General features: G+C 36.6%; 1 protein-coding gene across 2 annotated transcripts in view; it reads right to left on the bottom strand.

Moving 5' to 3' along the window:
* The window catches only part of SPIRE1 (spire type actin nucleation factor 1), a 225,816-nt gene that overhangs the window by 211,350 nt on the left and 2,228 nt on the right, over nucleotides 1-12,238 (bottom strand). The window lies entirely within an intron of this gene.

The raw sequence follows: 12,238 nt of genomic DNA, 5'->3' as shown, positions 1-12,238 counted from the left end.
CACAGTGGACGCCCACTGCAAAGAAGACAAACAGGTTCAACTTCACGTGCCAACTCCACAAATAATTGGTAGTGGCTGCCTGAAGCACAGCTGAGAACTCTGAAGCTGCTTATAAATTTAGCAGCAAAAACGCAATGACTGATTAAACAGTGTCTGCTTTTGGTATGGGGAAGTGGGCGACAGCACCAAAGCCATTCTCCGATCCACGTACTACTGTTCTTTGAATAGTTCTTCCACATTTCTGCTTCTGCCTAAGTGTCCTCCTTTTATCCCACTGCTCATCCTTCAAAGCCTCTCCAGAAAATCGGTCTCCTTTTTAAAACTGCCCTATATCATACCCGCAGTCAGTCGCCCTCACCCTTGGGCTCACACAGTTTTCTGTACATGTCTCTATTACTTTAGAATTACTGCAACTATGCTGTTAAGTGTTAGCTTATGCACCTGTGATCTTCTTGAAGGTATGGGTGCACTTTTTCTTTGTGTCTTCAAATCTAGTACAGCGCACTTAGAAGGCACTCATGTGCTGGTGGAATGAATAAATGAAATGGTGTAATGGGAGATTCCTCTAATACGGTATTATCATTAAAATCCAGGAAGAAATGGCCAAGCCCAGAACCAGACAACCTGTGGTGACTGTTAGTGTGGCATTCTACCACTACATCTTTATCTCTCAAAAATGCAAGGTATTAAAGAGTATACTAGATAGAAATTTGGCTTCCTGTTAGACTAGGCCATGAAGAAAATGGGAAGTATGAGGGAAAAAGACAACAGACCCAAATTTTTAAAAATTTTTAAAAAATGCATAAGTAGCACAAAAAGATCTGAGAACTGGTTGTCAGAAGTTAAATATGGACCCGCAAATCCCACTATTATTAGGGATATAGACTTTCCATATACATGACACTAGTCAAATCCTCATTAAATTTATACCAATGTCCCAGATTGGTTTTAATGTTTTAAAGTTTGTGAGGTGCATAAGGGAAATGCAAATCAAAACTACAATGAGGTAGTCCCACCTCACACCTGTCAGAATGGCTAAAATCAACAACACAAGAAACAACAGGTATTGGTGACGATGTGGAGAAAAAGAAACAATTGCGCACTGTTGGTGAGAATGCAAACTGGTGCAGCCACTGTGGAAAACAGTGTGGAGGTTCCTCAAAAAGTTAAAAATAGAACTACCCTATCACCCAGTAAATCACACTACTGGTATTTACCCCCAAAATACAAAAAATTAATTCAAAGGGATACACACCCCTATGTTTACAGCAGCATTATCTACAATAGCCAAGATATGGAAGCAGCTCTGTGTCCATCAACTGATGAATGGATAAAGAAAAAGTGGTGTGTGTGTGTGTATTTATATATATATAAAAATCTATGTTATATATATAATGGAATATCACTCAGCCATGAAAAAGAATGAAATCTTGCCATTTGGAATGACATGGATGGAGCTAGAGAGTATAACGCTATGCAAAATAACTCAGCAAGAGAAAGACAAATATCATGTGATTTCACTCATATGTGGAATTTAAGAAACAAAACAAATGAGCAAAGGGGAAAAAAAGAGAGAGACACAAATCAAAAAACAAACTTAAATATAGAGAACAAATGGATGGTTACCAGAGGGGAGATGGGTGGGGGAATAAGGACTGAGGAGTGCACTTGTCCTGATGAGCGCCAGGTAATATATGGAAATGCTGAATCACTGTTTGTACACCTGAAACTAATATAACACTGTATGTTAACTAGAATTAAACAAAAACTTTTAAAAAATTAAAAAAGAAAATAAAGTTTGTGAGGTACAATCATTATGGAAAACTTTTGGCAGTACCTACTAATACTGAAAATACCCGTACACTATGAACTAGCAATTCCACTTTCTGGTATATACTCAACACAAATGCTACATTTGTTCACCAAAAAACATGCTTACTAATGTTCATAACAGCATTATCCATAATTCCCAGTAATTCAATACCCAAATGTAAGATCTAAAAAATCAAACATCCATGGATAAATTATGGTATATTCATACAAGAGAGTATGATACTAAAATGTGAATGAACCACAACTATATGCAACAATATGGATCAATCTCACGAAGTTCAGAGAAAAAAAGTTAAGACATTAGGTAGTATACTACTACTTGATTCTATATCCCTAAGTTCAAATATAGGCAAAACTTATGGTGTCAGAAGTCATGATAGTGGTGACTTGGTGGTGACTTAGTGGTGGTTGGTGACTGAAAGTGTTCACAAACAGGCCTGCTGGGATGCTAATAACATTCTGTTCCTTGAGCTGTATTCTGGTTACATGAGTGTATTCACATTGTGAAAATTCATCATTTACGTACTTTTCTATGAGTTACATCTTAATTAAAATTTGCTGTTAAAGGAAAACAAAATCGGGGTGCCTGGGTGGCTCATTTGATTAGGTGTCTAACTGTTGATTTCACCTCAGGTCACAATCTCAGGGTCAGGAGATGGAGCCCCACATCGGGCTCTGTGCTGGGCATGGAGCCTGCTTAAGATTCTCTCTCCCTCTCCCTCTGTCCCTCGTCCCCACCTCTCTCTCCCTCTACAAATTAATTAATTAATTAGGTGCATGCCCATTTAAGGTTATAATACCTTCATGGTGGTTTTATCCTTTTATCAATGTGGCTACAGTTGACATGTATAGGGTTACACCAGCTTTCCTTTTTTTTTTGACTGAATGAATTTAGCCATTTTTTTTTACTGAATTCTGGGTGAATTTAACAGTGGCAGACCTGCACTAAAGTAAATACTAAGGAGTTCTTCAGGCAGGAGGAAAATGGATCCCAAAAGAAAGTATTGCAGGAAGAAATACAGAGCATGGAAAGGGCAAATATGTGGAAAATCTAAATGAATATTAAATCGTACAAAAATATTGTCTTATATTTAAAATCTATGATAAACTAAAATACACATCAACAATCATACAACAACAGAAGGAGATATATGAAGTTAGAATGTTCTATGATCTTTGCGTTGTCTGGAGAGTAATACAGTAAGTAATTTATATAGACTTTGATAAAAATTCAACAATGCATGTTGTAAAGTAACTACTAAAAGAATAGTAAAGGAATGTACAGCAAGCCAGCTAATGAAGGAGAAAATTTTAGCAATTAAAAAAATTCTTAACCAAAAAGAAGGTAAGGGAGAGAAAATGAATACAGACCTGGCAGGACAAATAGAAAGCAGATAGTAAGATGGTATATTTTTAAACCCAAGCAATTATATTAAATGTAAACAGAATAAGGAATCCAATTTAAAATTAATGATCATTATATTACATAAACAACAAATCCAAACTATATCCTACTTGTAAAAGACACACATTAAATGTAAGAATACTAAAAACTTGAAAGTAAAATTATGGGAAGGAATATACCATGCAAAGATTAATCAAACAAAGCTGGTGTTTAAAAAAAAAAAAAAAAAGGAAAGCTGGTGTAACCATATACATGTCAACTGTAGCCACATTGATAAAAGGGTAAAACCACCATGAAGATATTATAACCTTAAATGGGTATGCACCTAACAATATAGCCTCCATATATAAGTAAAAATTGATAGAATAATGCATGAATCAAAGAATAACAAAGAAAATCAGAAAGGTATTTCAATCCAATGATAATAAAAATGTGATATATCAAAACTTCTATTCATCAAAACATACCATTAACATGAAAAGGAAAGCTACAGAGTTGGGAGAAGATATCTATAACATATATAACGGGCAAATGGCTTGTATCCAGAATATATAAAAATCATAATATATAATAATAAGAAAAGACAAAAAATATAAATTGATTAGAGGTTACCAGGGTCTGGGGGAAATTGAGAATGGGCAGTTACTGCTTGATGGGTACAGAGTTTCTGCTTGTGTGATGAAAAATTTTGGAAATAGTGGTGATGGTCGTACAACATTGTGAATGTAATTAATGCCTTTAATTAAATGGTTAAAATGGTAACATTTATGTTTTATAAGAAAAAATACTACTGAGGGTTGCTGGTGGGGAGGGGTTGGGGGAGGGGGTGGCTGGGTGATGGACACTGGAGAGCGTATGTGTTGTGGTGAGCGCTGTGTGTTGTTTAAGACTGATGAATTACAGACCTGTACCCCTGAAACAAATAATACATTATATGTTATTAAAGAAAGAAAGAAAGAAAGAAAGAAAATACTAGACAAATGGTCAAAAGACCTGAACAGGAATTTCACAAAAGAGATATCATCATGGCCAATAAAAATATGAAAAGGCATTCAACATGATTAGCCATCAGATAAATGCAACTCAAAGCCATTATGGAACATGTACCGTAACATACCTGCCAAAATAGGTAAACTTTCCTTTTTTTTAATGACATTCCCAAATAGTACAGTGGATGTGGTACAACAGACACATTGCTAATAAGAAAGGTAACCTGAAAAACCACTTTGGAAAACTACTTGGCAATATCTACTAAAACTTAAGAGACACATGGGCAACAACCCAGCAATTTTACTAGATATATACCTACCAGAGGTGCATACATATATTCAAGAGAGTTTATACTGGTATTATTTAAAATAATAGCTAAAACTCCAAATACATATGACCATCCACAGCAGGCTGGGTAAACCAATTTTGGTATTTTCATACAACTGAATACCATACAGCAATGAAAACAAACTAATGCTACATGCAATAACAAATAGTTTATCTCACAAACATAATTTTGAACAAAAGAAGCCATACACAACAAACATATATTGTAAGATTCTGTACATACAAAGTTTACAAGCAAGCAAGCCCAATCCATGGTGATAAAAACTAAGACAATGATTATATATGTGGAAGACCTGTAGGCTACTTGTTATGCTCCTTTGTCCTCAATCAGATTGGTGTTTACATGGTTGTATCACTAATGATTTGTGCACTTTCCTGTATGTATGCTGAACTTCCAAAAAAAGGAAAAATTTGTGAAAAAACCGGGGAAAGTTCAAGAAAATAAGTTTTGAGAAGGAAATGTCAAAAGAAATTATTTTTTTAGAAGAAAAGTGGCCAAAGATTGAATTAATACAATATACCCCAAAAAAACGTTTAAGAGATCCTGACCAACATTTCATTACCAGGCTATCATCACTAAAACAAAAAAACCTCTTGAACTCTCATGCAACTAGATGAAATGTGCTTAAACAAAAAAATACTACTGAACTCCTACACAACTAGTTGAAATTTGCTTAAATTGCTTAAAAATTTGATAGGACATTTTATTAATATATTTTCTTTGTATGATGAGGGCAATACCAGCAGCAAAACAGAACAGGGTGTCATGGAATGTCTATCCCTCATACATTTAAAAATCAATAGAATGCCTGTGAGATATTGACCTGAGAAGGGCAAAGGCTGAACCAGATAAGCCCAATAAATTCAATGCATGAATAAACAAATCTTACCTGTTTTACCACTCAAAAGTAACTACACAGAAGTTAGAATTAGGGAAAATATTACTAGCTTTCTCAATTAATTTGCATTGCTTTATATAAATCAGTATTTTTCTGGTCCCTAAAGTATTCATGATCCCATGCAACAGTCTGAAATACTTAGCCAAAACTAAAAACCATTTGCCCAGTGATATTTAGTTTTCATCTCTTTTGTTTGGTTAAGACATTTTATGAGCGTATCATAAGAGTGTATTTTATCCACATGCTGTAGTGCAGAGCAGTAATGAAAATGTATGTTTACAAAATGGGGAACTATTTCAAATGTGGTTGATCGCCAACATTCTGCATGGTTCCGCTGCAGCTTTAAGGACAGACACCTCTAGCCCAGAGTATCCATAGGACTTATAAGAGGAAGGCCATGATCACAAGATTTCTCCAAACGAGTTCTTGACCATCCACATACCTCAGTCAATCCATACTTGACTCTAGGCCACATTTCATTGACCTCCCTTCATCTCCCGTATATCCAAATTGATATCCCAATATAGGCTGCTCTGGCTTCCGTTCCCAGGTATCTCTCCCTTCTGATAAACAGTGTGTACAGACTGCTCTCTCTTAACCTCTCTATTCAACGTGGCTCTAAGGTATTCATTACATAACTGTTGAAAGGATGAGCAAATATACAGACAGTGGTAGACATGCCAATAAAAGCAAGATACCAAAAAGAGATACTTCATAAATCTAACAAAGTTTGAACATCAAAAATAAGTAAACCTTTTATTATTTCAATTCTTCTTCTATATTAAAGACAAAACAACCCCAGTTTCAACAAGCATAACCAGTGCTGAGCTCCTCAGGGATATGTCTGATTGTAGGACTGGGATGAAAAATACACATCATAAGCCTTAAAGCATTTTGTAGTGCCAGAAAGTGAAGATGTGCTCAAAAACACAAAAGGATGGCTGCATGTCAAAGGCACACAGGAGAGTGACTGGGTGGCTCAGTCAGTTAAGCAGTTATGTGGCTGCCTTCAGCTCAGGTCATGGTCCCAGGACCCTGGGATGGAGACCTGCATCAGGCTCCCTGCTTCTCCCTCCCTCCCTCTGCTGCTCCCCCAGCTTGTGTTCTCTCTCACTCTCTCTCTCAAATAAATAAAATCTTAAAAAAAAAAAAACGGAAGAAAAAAAAAGGAGGGACACAGGAGCCAACCTGAAGGAGCTCCCACTGGCCACAGTTGGAACAATCTGAGTAAAAACAACATGGTAATGAATAACAAAGTATAAAATATTCACGATGCCAGAATGATGTAAATAAATAAGTAAACGGGGGAGAAGGGAAAAATCTTCCTTACAGAAGAATTTCAAATATATTACGCAGTAATATAAAATTATATTAAAATTAAATAATAATAATAGTAATTCATCCCTCCTGGAGGAGGCCCCCTTCTCCAATGCAGGCTGGGCTTAGTGACTCCTTTCCAAAGAACAGAGTATAGAAAAAGGTAAAAACAGTAACTACTTAGGCGGAGAAAACTGGCAAACAAAGGTGCACATCACCAGTGGTGCTTCTGTGGATATAATGTGCCCCAATCCTATGTGATGAGAGGAGCCTTCCCCTCAGTGGTAATTCCTTGCCCAACACATAACCCCAGTCGTCAAGAAAACGTCAGGCAAATCTAAACGGAAGGACAGTCTACAAAACCCCTGTCCAGTACCCCTCAAGACTGTCAAGTCAGGGGAAACAAGGAAAGTGTAAGAAATCACAACAGACCAGAAGAGACTACGGAGACATGAGGACTAAATGCAATATGGTATGCTGGATGGGATTCTAAAACAGGAAAAGGACATTAATAGAAAAATGAAGTCCAGAGTTAACAGTTCCAAATGAAGTCTGGAGTTAATAGTAATGCGCCAATGCTGGCTTCTTAGTTTTGACAAAGACCCCACACTAGTATGAGATGTTAACATTAGGAGAAAGGGGTGGAGTACACAGGAATTTCTGTGCTAACTTTGCAACTTTTCTGTAAATCTAAAATTATCTCAAAATAAAAAGTTAATCCAAAAAACCCACTATATTTGGCAATAGGCAATATTTTCCTCAAAATTTTAAACAAATATCTGGAAGAGAATAGTTTCTTTTTTCTACTTAACCAACAGGAGGCAAATGAAAAACATAATACGGCTCTGATGACAGTATTACGAAAGTGGGACGGGAACTGTTGCCATCTTACAGAATTTATGATGCAGGAAAGTGATTCTGACCTTACAAATAAAATAGGCAGAGCGTGACTCGTCATCTCTTACCAACATATACTCCTTGGTTAGATTGATGATTGTTTTCTTCTAAAGTTGAGTCAAAATTCTTGGTGAGGCTATATTGTTGGCTTCCCAACAAAGTCCCAACTTACTTACATACCCATATCTGTATATGACTAAACTCCCCTGTTTTCCTTTGCATAGGGCAGAAAAACAGATATAACCACAAAGCATCATTTCAAAATTTTTCCAAAAACGTCTGTGGCTACTCCCACACAACCCAACACAACTAGAAGTATGCTGGAGGGTAAATTGGAGTCAATAGTGACACCAATCTTACTTGAGTATGGCTAAAATATCTTAATTTTGCAAATGACCATCTGCACATATTGTGTGCAGGGGCCTGTAAGAGAACTATGTAAATGAGTGGGCTCAGAGTTGAAGCTTCATTAGCTGCATGGTAAACTTATCGATGTGTTTGTTTTATTTTCTCTTCTTCAATGACTAGAACTATTTATCTTTACATTACTCATGGAAACTTGAACACTGCCTTCACATGGTAGGAACTCAATGCATTTTCTTTTTTAAGATTGTATTTATTTGAGAGAGAGAGGAAGAGAGCACAAACTGGGGGAAGTGGCAAAGGGAGAGGGAGAAGCAGACTCCCTACTGAGCAGGGCGTCCAACGCAGGGCTTGATCCCAGGACCCCAAGATCATGACCTGAGCCAAGTTCAACCGACTGAGCCACCCAGTCGTCCCTGCATGTTTTAAAAATTGAATTAGCCCAACATATTGGGAGATACTGTACAAATGGAATAATTCTTACCCATTACTATACCTGATGAGACATCTCACCAACCCCTAATACCATCATTCACCCCAAACTCTACCCTGGACACATATACATAAATCTCAAATATTCCTTTCATTTAATGATCAGGATGTTAACACTCAAGAATTATACCAAGAATGAACAAGAATTCATGTTTTAAAACATGTCTTTGCTATTTCAACCTTCTCTACAAGTATTTGTTCTCTCTTTAAAATCAAATAGGTATTATTTCAAGACCATTTCTCCCACCAAATTAGCATGAAACTTACTGAGAAGCTTGACTGATCATGTCCTCTTTTCAAATCCCAAACAAAGCCCAAATGTTCCCTATACCAAGGGATGCCTTTATTAGTATGCACCCAGGCTTTCACTGTTCTTCCCAGGAAAACCTATTACCAATCTAAGATTATTTTAAATCAAGATGCAGTCATAATTTTTAAAATGTTCTTTATACATCTAACATTAAAGATACATCAAAGATTTTGAAATCAAAATCTGAAGTAAGTTATTTTTGTCAGATTGGTATTAAGGCCTAAGAGGCCGTTGAGACCATACAGCAGTTCTAAGCTCTAATACTACTGTTATTAATAACTCTCTGTGGCATCCCAGGAAAAAAAAAGTTCTAATCTTGCAAAGGTCTGGAATATAACCTAAATTCCATCAATGACTACTTCCTAAATAACATGTATAATAAGATGAGTTCCAAATGCCAGTTAGGCATAGTGGTGATGAAGAGCAGGCTGTATATGCAGAGCCTGAGTGTCTTTAACTCGTTAAAGGTGTGAAAGCAAAAACTTCATCAACCTGCATATAAGAAACTTTTATCGAACAGTAAGGTTTACTATATGTACATAAATATTAAGGAAAATAAAAATGTTGTCAAACACCTAAGAAGAATCATAAGCCCTCTTGATTCTAAGCCATGTTTCCTTCTGTCATCACAGAAATACTTGATAAAATATGCTGCTTAAGACCCTATTTCATAATTTAATCATTTTTACTCTTAAGATATACTCTAAAGAACTAATTTTTCCTTTTTCTTTACCTCCTTCAATCCTATATCACACTGCTTTCATGGCCATGTTAGTATATGGCACTAGATTATATCAGAATGCTAAATAAAACTGCTTGTTCTTCATTGTCTTCTTCCCATTTTGGTCTCATCTCCATGCCTCCCACATCTTTCACCATTTTCCTATTTCTCTTATGAGTATGTCTAATTTAATTCAAAGTGAATATGAACGTTCTGGATGTAGCAACACTGTTAAAAGTAAACAAGAACTAAAATCAATTACTACTACATTCACCCCCAAAACAAGTCAAGAAAGCATGTGAGGGGTTATTTCTTTCTATGGGACTAAGGGGAGCGATACCACCTGTTCATTCAACTCAAGAGCAGAGGGAAGAGTGGCCAGCGCAAAGATTCACTCACTCGAGGATTACAGCCAGGATCCAATTCTCCACACTGAACACAATCCTGTGTACCACCCATCATCCACTAGACCTGTGGTTCTCAACAGGGGACAACTTTGCCCAGAGAAAACTTGGCCATGTCCAGGGACTTTTTGGATTGTCATGACTTGGGGGAGGGGATGGGCAGTTACTGGCATCCAGTGGGTAGAGATCAGGGATGCTGCTAACATCCTACACAGGCATAGGCCAGCACCATCCTGAATTATTCAGCCAAAAATGAGAATGAGAAACCCTGACCCAAACCTTTGTGTTCCAATTTTTAATAAAAATGCAGAACAGCAGGACCACAGGCACCACGGTGGTGCAAAAGGACACAGAATTAGGGGAGAAAGGAAACTAAAAATTACTGAATATCTGCTACATAACAAGCCTTGCTTTAGTCACTTTACATGCATCGTCTCCCTTAAACCCTCTCGCGTGAAAAAGTGATCTATTCTCATTTTACAGATGAGAAGGCCGGACTCGGGGTGATTGCATATGCAGAGCTTAAGTGTCTCTAACTCATTAATTAAGGGAGGTTAAGGAAGTTATTCAAGGTCACTCAGCTAGGAAGTGGAGGAATAAGGACCCAAATTCAAACCGAATCTGTTTATAAGCCTAGAGGTTAAAAGACCTGGACTTGATTCAAAGTCACCACTATGGATTTAAGCAAGTCCCTTAACTTCCCTAAACCTCCATTTGGAAATAAATCAATGGATAAACTGTGTGAAAATATAAATAGGATTGTATGTTGTTGCCAATCAACACACAATCCTATTAAACATTCTACAGTGAAAAAGTACTTCTTAGAATTGAGGCATCATGATTACCATTTTTCCTTAAAAACAGAATTTATACATGTGCACAGTACTAAATTACTCAGCATTTTTAAGAATCAAGATTAAGTGTTCAGAAGACACTGCCTTCTGCAGCCATGCAACTACTCTTAAACCCTAGGAGGAAATAAACTAACGTAAGCAACATTTTAGTATGAACTTCCTAAGATTTTTAATCGATCAAGCCTAAAATGCTCAAGACTATCAACAACTTTGGTTGGGCTCTCTCAACAACTGGTAGCAGAGATCATGATCCAAACCAAGGAAGAAGAGGAAGGATTATAAATTCATTACCGCTACACATTGAGGTCAAGATAGTATCACTCATACTAATGATACAAAATAATAATAACAATAAAAATTGATTTCAACATGAGATTCTGATTTTTTTTTGACTCTCACCAGAATACACGAGTCTTTGACAACTAAACTACTAGTAGGTCCGTAAATATAACTTAAACCACACTCTTCTGGGATAAAGTTCAGGAGAAAGAATGTAAACTCCTGTTTGTTTCTTCCAGAGGTCAACAAACATTACCAATGCTGCTTCTAAAGAGGGTTGCACACAACCATTTTTCCCCTTGAAATGCCAGATTCCAAGGCATGGTTTTGCCATATTTTATAATAAATGTATCTTGGCATATCATGTTAATATGTTGTAAGTAAATTATAATACCAAGTTATTTCCCACTAACATTGTCCAAGTTTAAAAACAATAAACACATCGGGGCGCTTGGGTGGCTCAGTCGTTAAGCGTCTGCCTTCGGCTCAGGTCATGATCCCAGGGTCCTGGGATCCAGCCCCTCATGGGCAGGAAGCCTGCTTCTCCCTCTCCCACTCCCCCTGCTTGTGTTCCCTCTCTCGCTGTGTCTCTCTCTGTCTAAATAAATAAATAAATACAATAAATACATCAAATAAACTAAAAACGATTTGAAATCAAATAATTTGCAGAGAATTATGAAGAATAGATTTAAGTAAATAAAGTTCTAAAATGTGTTTACCCGACACACACACACATTTTAATGTTCTGGGGGAAGTGAAACAATTGATAACTAAAATCTTGAATGTTTTTTATTTTAATCAATTTAGATAAGGATTTGCATTAAATGTCATTTTACTGACTAATGAATTACATCTTTCACCTTAAGCATTTTGACACTTCCATCAACTTTCTAAAAGTGAGGGCGGATTATTTCTCTATGTTTTTAATACACTTGCCTCTCAAAAGACTGAATTATAAAAACTGATAGGAGAAACCTATTATCAATCCCCTCATCATCACTAAATCTCTGAGAAAGCCACAGCTACATAACGTGTAGGTGATAATCTCGAAGAATTTACGTTAGACAATAACCAAACTGAAATCCATTTTATCTGGTTTATCTGACATCCTGTCAACTTTTGACTT

This window comes from Callorhinus ursinus, unplaced genomic scaffold, assembly GCF_003265705.2.
Source record: "Callorhinus ursinus isolate GAN/ISIS: 27379988/994484 unplaced genomic scaffold, GSC_fseal_2.0 scaffold86, whole genome shotgun sequence".
Taxonomy (NCBI): domain Eukaryota; kingdom Metazoa; phylum Chordata; class Mammalia; order Carnivora; family Otariidae; genus Callorhinus; species Callorhinus ursinus.
The sequence above is the reverse complement of the archived record's forward strand: the minus strand, read 5'-3'. Positions and strand labels throughout refer to the sequence as shown.